The following is a 10,120-nucleotide window of genomic DNA, read 5'->3' on the forward strand; positions in this document are numbered from 1 at the left end:
TGATAGAAAATACTTGGCATGAAACCATTGGAATATGGGAAAACATAAAAAAAGAAAAAAGGCCAATTAGGTTTGGCCACGCCCACGTCGATGTCCATTATGTTAAAATCTTCTTGTGCTTGAAGCTTTATTGTCTATTTATATACGATCAACTGTAGTTGGTCATATTCTTTGTAAAGAATGGACTGAAAATATAAATAAAAATTCTCTACATCATTTTTCGTTTTTGAATTTTTGTTTTCTTTTTTTTTTTTTTTGGGTTTTTTTTTATTTTTTTTTTTTTGGAGGGGGGGGTGGTTTTTTTTTTTTTTTTTTTTTTTGCCATCACATGTTGCATTTACATGGAGTCTGGTCTCGTTAAATGAGTACTTGTTTGATAGTTAGGCTCAACCAATCGAATGTAATGACATCTCAAATGTGAGAAACATCATTTTACAATATAAGTTGATAGTTATTCGGATCATCTTTTAAGTTGTATCGTAAACCTAATTACTTTCTTTTAAGTATGTAAACCACAATGAAAAAAGAGAAGAAACTCTGACTCGTTAAATAAATTAAAAAAAATCATTTTTCCTTTAATTTCTTTTCATTTAAATATGACCTAAAATTTAATATATATTAAGGTGTGTCTTTTTATATTAAGAGCATCTATGCATGCATGGCGTAAACTAATTTTTGCACAGAAAATATTATCTATGTAATTAGATGCTTTGACAGCCTGATCAACGACAACAAAAGTGTCTATCACACAACAATAATATGCAATATAGGAGGTTACGTGTAGTTCGAAAGGAATATGCCATTGATAATGAAACTCATTCAATTTTTGGGATTTTATAGATATTATGTTTTACAATCACACGATTTCAATAGAGCATGTCAAAGGAGAGACGACTAGACTAAAATCATCATGGCCAATGATAGTCGATCTAGTAGCTTTAAATCTTTTGTTGAATCTAGGAAATAAATGAATTAAGTGGTAGAAATAATTCATAAAGTTGATTCTATATATTTAAAATACGTAGCTAGTTCAAAAACTTGAAAATTTTAGATTTAGTAAGTCAGTGCAATATATCCGTCAAAAAAAGAAAAAAAAAAAAAAGAAAAAATTGTCATACAGAAATAATTCAACTTGTATTACATAATAAGTGTGATCCATTAAATAAAAGAAGGATTCCAGTTTTGAGTTTTCCATAATTTGAAGGTTCAGACATACACTCAAGCATTAGGATATATATACAGATACTGGATTTTTGAAATTTTTGAAAAGAACATTTAGAACATCTTTACTAAGTATATATGTAAGTCAAATTTGATTTTAAGTAAAAAAATAAAATAAAAATTCCCAATCTTGTATAGACACAGTATTTTCCCTTACTTAAAAGCAAAATATATTCATTGTCTCAATTCAATATTTTTCCCCAGCATTTGACATTTTTTACTACATTCGGTGATTTTTTCCACCTACTATGTCCTATGTACAAAATATGTAATTATTTCATAAACACATCATCCTTATAGATTTTTTTTTTAATTACAAATTTCAACTTTTATTCCATTTTTAAAAATATTTTAGGACATAAAAAACTAAATTTATATTATTTTTAGCATTAGAAATTCTTTGTTCACGGTAAAAACCAGATGTGATTGATTTAATATTTCACTTACCAACTAAAAAATAAAAAATTCTCCCATTTCAAGTGTTGGGCGGGCATATATGAAAAATTGTGAGAGTTTTGGTAAAAGAGTGATTTGACAAGTGGTATTAACCTCGACATTTTACTGGATTTATTTTTTTTTTATTTTTAAATTCAATGAAGGTTTTGTTGTTTGTAATTAGAATAATTGATTAGTGAATTGATATCCTATAGATGCACGCAACCATATTTTTTAAGGGTATGTTTGATTGCATTTATTTTTAATGAAAAATATCAATTTTCTATCCAAATTCCTAAGTATCTGATTGTTATTTTTTCCATTGAAAATATTTTTCAACTTTTAAAAATATGTCTAATTTTCCTTCTTTTTTTTAAGGAAAATATTATCTTTGAGGAGAGTAGGTTTTTGTTTTCCTCAAAAAAAGAATAGTATTTTCTTTTTTAGATGATATTTTTCATGTCAATCAAATACACTCTAATAGTGTTTATGAGTCAATCACCTTTTTAAGAGTCAAGTGATAATTATGGCATTCATGTTCTTTTGACAAAGTAAGAGACGAGGTCTGGCAGAGGTGCATTGCAAGAAGGAATCAATCTGGAGAAATGATCAATCAAGTTTTGGAAGAGAGAAGAATTTTTTTTTTATTATTATTTTTTACTTCACAAACAGGTACATCAAAAGAAATTGTGAAAGTTTTGGCCAAAAAAAGGGTTTTAATTTGAGCGAAGAAGGCAAGTGAAATCAACCTCAACATTTTATTAGGATTTTCTATATCGAAGAAAGATTTCATTGCTTTACTTGATATTAGCAAGTTAGTAATTTGATACTTAATTAGTGAATCGATAACATGTAGATCGTTATCGATCAAGTTTTAAAAGAGATAGCAAGTTTTACTATTACTGTACAATGAGGCATATCAAGAGAAATTGTGAGAGTTTTGGCCAAAAGGTGAAATTTGGTTTGAGCGTTGAAGTCAAATGATATCAACCTTGAAGTCAAATGATATCAACCTCAACATTTTATTGGGATTCATTTTTCAAGAAAGGGTTTGTTTTTGGCTTTCACTTGATATACTATCAAGTTAGTAATGTGAATATTTGCCCCCAGGGTACATCTTCAAATGGTAAAAGGGGAGGGTGGAGAAATTCAGTTTTGCTTGAGATTGCTGCGTCAAGGGTTCGAATCCTGAAATATGGATTTGGCTCTTGGGTAAGTGCAAGTGTACAAGCAGCCTTCCACCCTATATCCTTGAAGGCATAATCTGCGATTTACCTCCCTCACGATACTCCAAGTTAGGAGTGGTGGGGGACCCTTAAGGTTAGGGTTTAACCTTTTAGTAATGTGAATACTTGATTATTAAATTGATACTTATAGATCGTTTTCAATCAAGTTTTAGAAGAGAGAGAAAGTTTTACTTTTATTATACAATGGGTCATATCAAGAGAAATTGTGAGAGTTTTGGATAAAAGAATAATTCAATTCGAGTGTAAAAGTCAAATTATATCAACGTCAACATTTTATTGGGATTTTTCATATTTCAAGAATGTTAAACATGCAAGTTAGTAATATGAATACTTGATTTGTGAATTGATATCATATAGGTCATTGTCCATCAAGTTTTAGAAGAGAGAGCAGGTATTACTATTATTACACAAAAATGCATATTAAATGAAATTCTGAGGGTTTTGACCAAAACAATAATTCAATTTGACTATCTGAGTGAAGAAGTCAACTGAAATCACTCTCAACATTTTATTAGGGTTTGTTCGTATTCAAGAAATATTTCTTGGCTTTTACATGATGTTATCAAGTTACATGAATTTATTAATTGTAATATTGTGTAGACTCAAGCAAGTTGTGTTTTTAATAGTGTTAACGAGAAATTGCTTTTCAAAAGGAAATGATACTTATGGCAATCATGTTCTTTTTGCAAACTAAGAGACGAGGCATGATATATGTGCATTGCATGAAGCAATCGTGCTGGAGAAATGATCAATCAAGTTTTAGAAGAGATAGCAAGTGTTAATGTTATCTCACAAAGATAAAAAAATAATAATAATAAAAATAAAAAAATAAATAAAGAGGAAGGAGAGAGAGCTGAAATGCCTATAAATAACAAAAATCTCAGTTAAACCTACCAAACCAATAGATTAAAAGTCAGAAGTGCAGCAAAGTAAAATGAACACAAAGGAAATTTACGGCCGGAGTCCCAAAGGTTTGTTGATCACAGCCAACACCGAATTCCCTATTGAACATCCACAAAAGTGGATCATTCTGTTTGCACTACAATAGTCGCAAAATGACATTCAACCTTTGTTTGATCCCCCCATTTTGGGAGAAATAATGCATTTTGAATAATAGATTGATAGAGAATGTGTGATTAAAAATTAAAGAAATTTTTTTGATTTGCGTGTAATATTATTTTATTAAAAAATATGTGGTTGAAAATGAATTTTGAAAAAATAAATTTTTAGTAGAATGGAAATCAAACAAGGGTTCAAAATACAAAGATAAAATCACATACTTATCTTTAAAGTATCTAAACAAATCCTATGATTATTGTTCACCAAGAACACCACAAATCTTAATTTGTACTCATCTATTCAAATAGATCAATGAACACCCAATTTTTTTTTTTTTAAATCATCTTATACCAAGTAAGAACTCAAAAATAGAAAGAAGAAGATTAGAATTTTGAATGAGGGTTTCGAGAAAGCAGACGAAGAACATAGAAAATTGTAGTAGTTTTTCTCTCAAAAGTCACCCCTACAATTAACTCAACAATGAAGTTAGATGAAACTTCAAAACATTCAGAAGAATGCAAAAGCAGATCCAATGATTTCAACAAGTCCATGCATCAACATCTTGTACAAACCCTCCACTTAGAGAAGTCGCATTTTACAGACACGTTTATAACAATTTTGATAGAACATATATCACATGTGCATAACCCAACAAGAGTTTTGGCCAAAAGAGTGATTCAATTTGAGTAAGAAGGAAAGTGATATCAACCACAACATTTAACATGATTTTTTGGTATTTCAAGAAAGTTTTATTCTCTTTTACTTGATATTAGCAAATTACAGGAATTTGTTGTTCGTAATTTTATTCTTATGAGTGAAATAAGTGAGTTGACTGTGGATATTGCGTAGAAGCAAACATTTTTGCCGAATTACATAAAAAAATATTTTCTCTTTTTTATTTCCTTTGATTTTTTTATTGCTAGGAAATTTCTAAGCAAATACCAACGTCTGCATTTAATTTTAAATTCGTTGAAAAAAATGCTCATATATTAATATTCCTCTTTGCGTGATTGAGATGGTCAAATAAAATAACAAAAATAAAGAATAATCCACATGAAAACAACCAAAGACATATTCACTACTACTGCAACAATAACAATGGAGTAACATATTTTTTTCTTGAAAAAAGTTACTTGTCACCAAAATATTAACTTTTGATAGTTATATCAACACAAAATGGAATATTGGATCTTTCTCCTCTTTTCTTTCATTTCGTCATTTGTTTTTTGCTTTTCTTTTTGTACAACTAAGGTAACTTTGTATTATACATGTCCTATCCACAACCCATTTGTATTAAGCTCAAGAGGTATTTTGTAATATTTCTCTGTATTTCCGGTATTGATATTTTGTATGTAATAATTATTTGCATAGTCTTAGATAATTAGAATGTGTATATATATATATATATATGTGTGTGTGTACTAATAACGACTAACGTAATATACAGAAAATTCATTCTCCCTTCATATTTTATTTACATAGAACTCCCCCAAACGAAAACTTGTGCCACATCAAAATCATGAAAGATGAAACAGTTTGTAATAATTCTTTAGCCTCCATCATTTCAAATTTTAATGGGTGGAATAGTATTTTTTTTGGAGAATGAGTGGTTGAAAATGAAGAATTTTTTTTGATTTATGTGTAATATAATTTTATGGAAGATTGTGTGGTTAAAAATAGCGAAGGGAAAAATAATTTTAATTTAATGGGGCCAAACAACGATAGGTACAAAAAAAAAAAGGAAAAATATGCTCTTTTTTAGGTTTATTCAAGATGACAAAAACAACTTTTTGGTTGATTGAAAATCCTTTCTTCTATTTTTGACAATAGTAAGAAATCTTGGATGTGGATTGTATATAGATACATTGGACATATGAATTATCGAAACTTAAAGTTACTGAATTTGTAATATTCAAGAAATTGGCATAACGTGTATATTAATTCTTGTCCCTTTTTTTGTTTCAACCGTTGAGATTTGGCTGAATTAATTTTTGTGTTTGTCTTTGATATGGATGAAGCCATCAGAATTTGTATATGGAGGTAGCTAATTAGCTATGTTTTGTTGTACATAGACAAAGTTTTCCTTGAATTTTTAATTTTATTAGACAAATAAAAATAAATAATTAGTTTCTTTCTGTAGTGTATTCGACTTTCTTAATACTTATACCCTCTACTCGATTAGGAAGAAAACAAGAAAATAAAAAAATAATGAAAATGACAAAAACTTCTTGGCTGCTTTTGTTTGAAGCCTTTAAGAACAATTGGGGTTATTATATTAATTTTCTTGCCTGAAGATTTTATTTATGGACTGAAACAAAACTTCCCTATTTAAAATTAGTTAGTATGAATTTTCACATTTTCCATAACTTTTACTATTTTTCGTATTTTTTAAGGACATAAATATGAAATTTATATTACTTTCAGAAGTTCATTTATTCAACTCTCTCTCTCTCTCTCTCTCTCTCTCTCTCTCTCTCTCTCTCTATTCTTTTCCCAAAGTTTTGCCTATTCTCCCATTTTTCAGTAATTCTCCCATTTTCCACAATTTTTCCATGCAATAAAATGAACTATTAACTTTATGGAGAAGTAAGTATTCAGTTATTATTTATTTATTTATTCAATTGAGACTTTTAATGACTTTTAGGATTTAAAAAGTCTAGAGATATTCAATTGATACTTTTTGAGACTCTTTAAAAGTACTGATGTATTTAATTGAGACTTTTATAGATTTTTAAGAAATCTCTAAAAGTCACGGTGTATTTAGTTGAAACTTTTATAGACTTTTAAAAAATTTCTAAAAGTTACGGTGTATTCAATTAAAATTTTTTAAAAGTTTCTATAAGTTTTGCGATATTCAAATTTTAATGACTTCTAAAAACTTTTATAAATGTCTATGGAGTACTCGAAAGACTTTTGAAGACTTTTATTTGAAACAGAATTCACGTAGATCTAGTACAATGATGTGAAATTCTCACGTACGATGTGTTGATTCTCACAATTTTCCTTTGAAAAAATTGCAGCTGAAGTATCAAACATTTCGTTTATTAACAGACTTGACCCAAACTTTTCATTTGTGCCAACCACGATATCAAACCTTTCAAAAATTCGCAGTTGAAGTCAAAATGAATGGAAACTGTTAATTTGATTGTTAGTCGACAAAAAAATTAACATTGACCATAATTTTGACTAATTGTAAAAGGGTAAAATAGTAAATTTACATTTTTCAACAAATAACAAAATTACAATATACTGATAAATTAATCCAAAAAAAACAAAAATACTATACATCTTCTTCTCCACTCACACCTGCCCACCCCCCAAGACCAAACACAAAAAGACGGTGTGCTGCAGATTGAAGCTCTCCCACCCCATTCCATAAACACCAGCCAAACACAAGAAAAAGCAGTTTGCTCCTCTTCTCTCTATCTCTACTCTCTCACACAAATCCACACGCCCAATGGAGATTTTTTGGAGTGCCAATTTGGTGAAGGGCACTAGAAAATTTGTGACTAGGCAAGCTCCATTTCCTTTTGAATTTAGATAGGAAATCGGAGATTCGAGTTTTAATTCCAAAACCAACATGAGATTTTGGCGATTTAGCTAGAAAATGTGGGAGAGATGGACCTAAAACTGAAAAATAATTTGTGGGTTTTGACATTTTTTTAACAAAACAAAATGGGTTGAGAACTTGATGAAATTTGGGAATCAAGAATGGTTGGGAGATAAATCTCTAGGGTATATTCAACAATTTGGGTCACAAACAAAGGGCTTTTAGAATCAGATTGTGATTCAAAGAAATTTGCGGAAGAAAATCTCATTTTGTGATATTGTAATGTTCAATGAAATTAGTACAGTTTTTAATATTTTTGGTGTAAATTTTATGTGATTCTTGGTGTTGATCGAAGAAAATGGCGACGATGTTGGTGTTGGAGCAGATCTGGGAGGTGGGGAAAGAAGAAAAACTAGGGGTGGGCGCGGGTCGGTTCTCTTTGGAACCGAACCGAACCAAACTTTTCGGGTATCTAGTAAATGGAACCGTCGGGTCCAAATATAATTATGGAACCGTTCGGGTTCGGTTCCATTCGGTTCGGATCGGTTCGGTTCCGTTCGGTTCTGTACTATAATTAAATTTTTTAACATTTATAACAACGTTATATAAATACGACTAATGATACATTCAATAGTTTTGGAATGTCAGAGATTAGTAAACTATCTTGTTCAAATGATCGCTACGATTAAAGCTTCAGTCGGGGAAAGTCACGGCTTCGATCGGAGGTCAGAGTGTCGGCCGACGATTGTATAGGTTTTGGAATATTATATAGGCTGCGAGAGTGAGTGCGAGAGTCGAGACAACGTTATGCACTTTATTGTAGGTACTTAGGGTTATTTAGTGGATTTGATTTGTTTGGCTAAGAAATGAAACAATAAAATGGGTAATTGGGCCAAAAATTAAAAAATTAGAAATGAAACAAATTATTGGGCCAAAAATTTGGATTTAGAAATCATTAATTTGTTAATTTGTTTAGAAAAAATTAAAATTAAAATAATTTGATTTACTCAATATAAAAAAAAATTAGAAAGATTCGGTTCTTATTCGGTTTTTCGGTTCTTGGTCTAGAACCGAGAATCGAACCGTACCCTTCGGTTCTCAATTCAGATACCCGTTCGGGTATTTAATTTGACAAGAATCGTCGGGTTCGGATCGGTTCGGTTAGGGTTCGGTTCGGCCGGTTCGGTTCGGTTCGGGAGATTTGCCCAGCCCTAAGAAAAACCTTCATTTTTTAATTATTATAAGATTATTTTATGTGAAATAATATAAAAATACCATTTTACCCCTTCTACATTGGTAAAAAAAGGTCAAGATTTTTTAAATGGTCAACTAACGGCCAAAATGGATGTTTTCCATCCATTTTGACTTCAATTACGAATTTTTGAAAGATTTGATATTGTGGTTGGCACAAATGAAAGGTTTGAATCAAATCTGCTAATAAACGAAAGATTTGGTACCTCAGATACAATTTTTCCTTTCCCTTTCCCTTTCCCTTCCCCTTCTTCTTCCCGTATAATTAAAAAAAAAAAATTTAAAAGAATAAAAATTAAGACCTTAATTAAATAAATAATAATAAAAATCATACATATATATGATAAATAATAATTTAATATTCATTATTATTAATATAATGTACTTTTAAAAATAAATAAAAATAATATATATTTAAATTTAATTATAATTTTTTCATACAACATTTTATAATTTAATAAAAATAGATATTTTTCACAAAGAAATTTTTTTTACAAGAATCCAATGTAATTTTTCATAGAATATAGAAATAATCAATAGGAATGTGAGAAAGATAAATGAAAATAAATATAATTAATAGAAAAAAATAAATTTTAATTGTACCTATCCAAAGAAAGAAAAAGGAAAGAAAGATTATTAAAAAAGTCTCTCAAAATCTTGTAATTAATTAAAGACAAATTTTATGATTTTATATAAGTATTTTCCGCTTAAAAGTTAGTATTTTAGAAAGATTTATAAAAGTTTCTAGAAGTCATTAAAATTTGAATACCGTATAATTTATGGAGAGTTCTAAAAAGTTTTAATTGAATATACCGCAACTTTTAGAGACTTTTTTAAAAGTCTAAATTGAATACACCGTGACTTTTAAAGATTTCTTAAAAATTTATAAAAGTCTCAATTAAATATATCAATATTTTTAGAAAGTATCAAAAAGTCTTGATTGAATACCCCTAAATTTTTTAAATCACAAATGTCATTAAAAGTCTTAATTTAATACACCCCTTTAGTTTTTTTTTCTTCTATGGACAAGTATGATTAAAATTTATTTTTTTATTAATTATATTTATTTTCATTTATCTTTCTCGCTCTCCTATTGTTTATCTATATTTTCTGTGAAAAATTAAATTGTATTCTTATAAGTTTTTTTTTTCTTTTTCATTCACTTATTTTGTGAAAATATCTATTTTTTATTAAATTATAAAATGTTATGCAAAATTTATAATTAAATTTAAATATATTGATTTTTATTTATTTTTAAAAGTACATTATATTAGTAATATTGGATATTAAATTTATTGTTTATCTCACACAAACACACATATATGTATAATTTTTATTATTATTTATTTAATTAAAG

Source organism: Olea europaea, unplaced genomic scaffold, assembly GCF_002742605.1.
Source record: "Olea europaea var. sylvestris unplaced genomic scaffold, O_europaea_v1 scaffold2553, whole genome shotgun sequence".
Lineage (NCBI taxonomy): Eukaryota > Viridiplantae > Streptophyta > Magnoliopsida > Lamiales > Oleaceae > Olea > Olea europaea.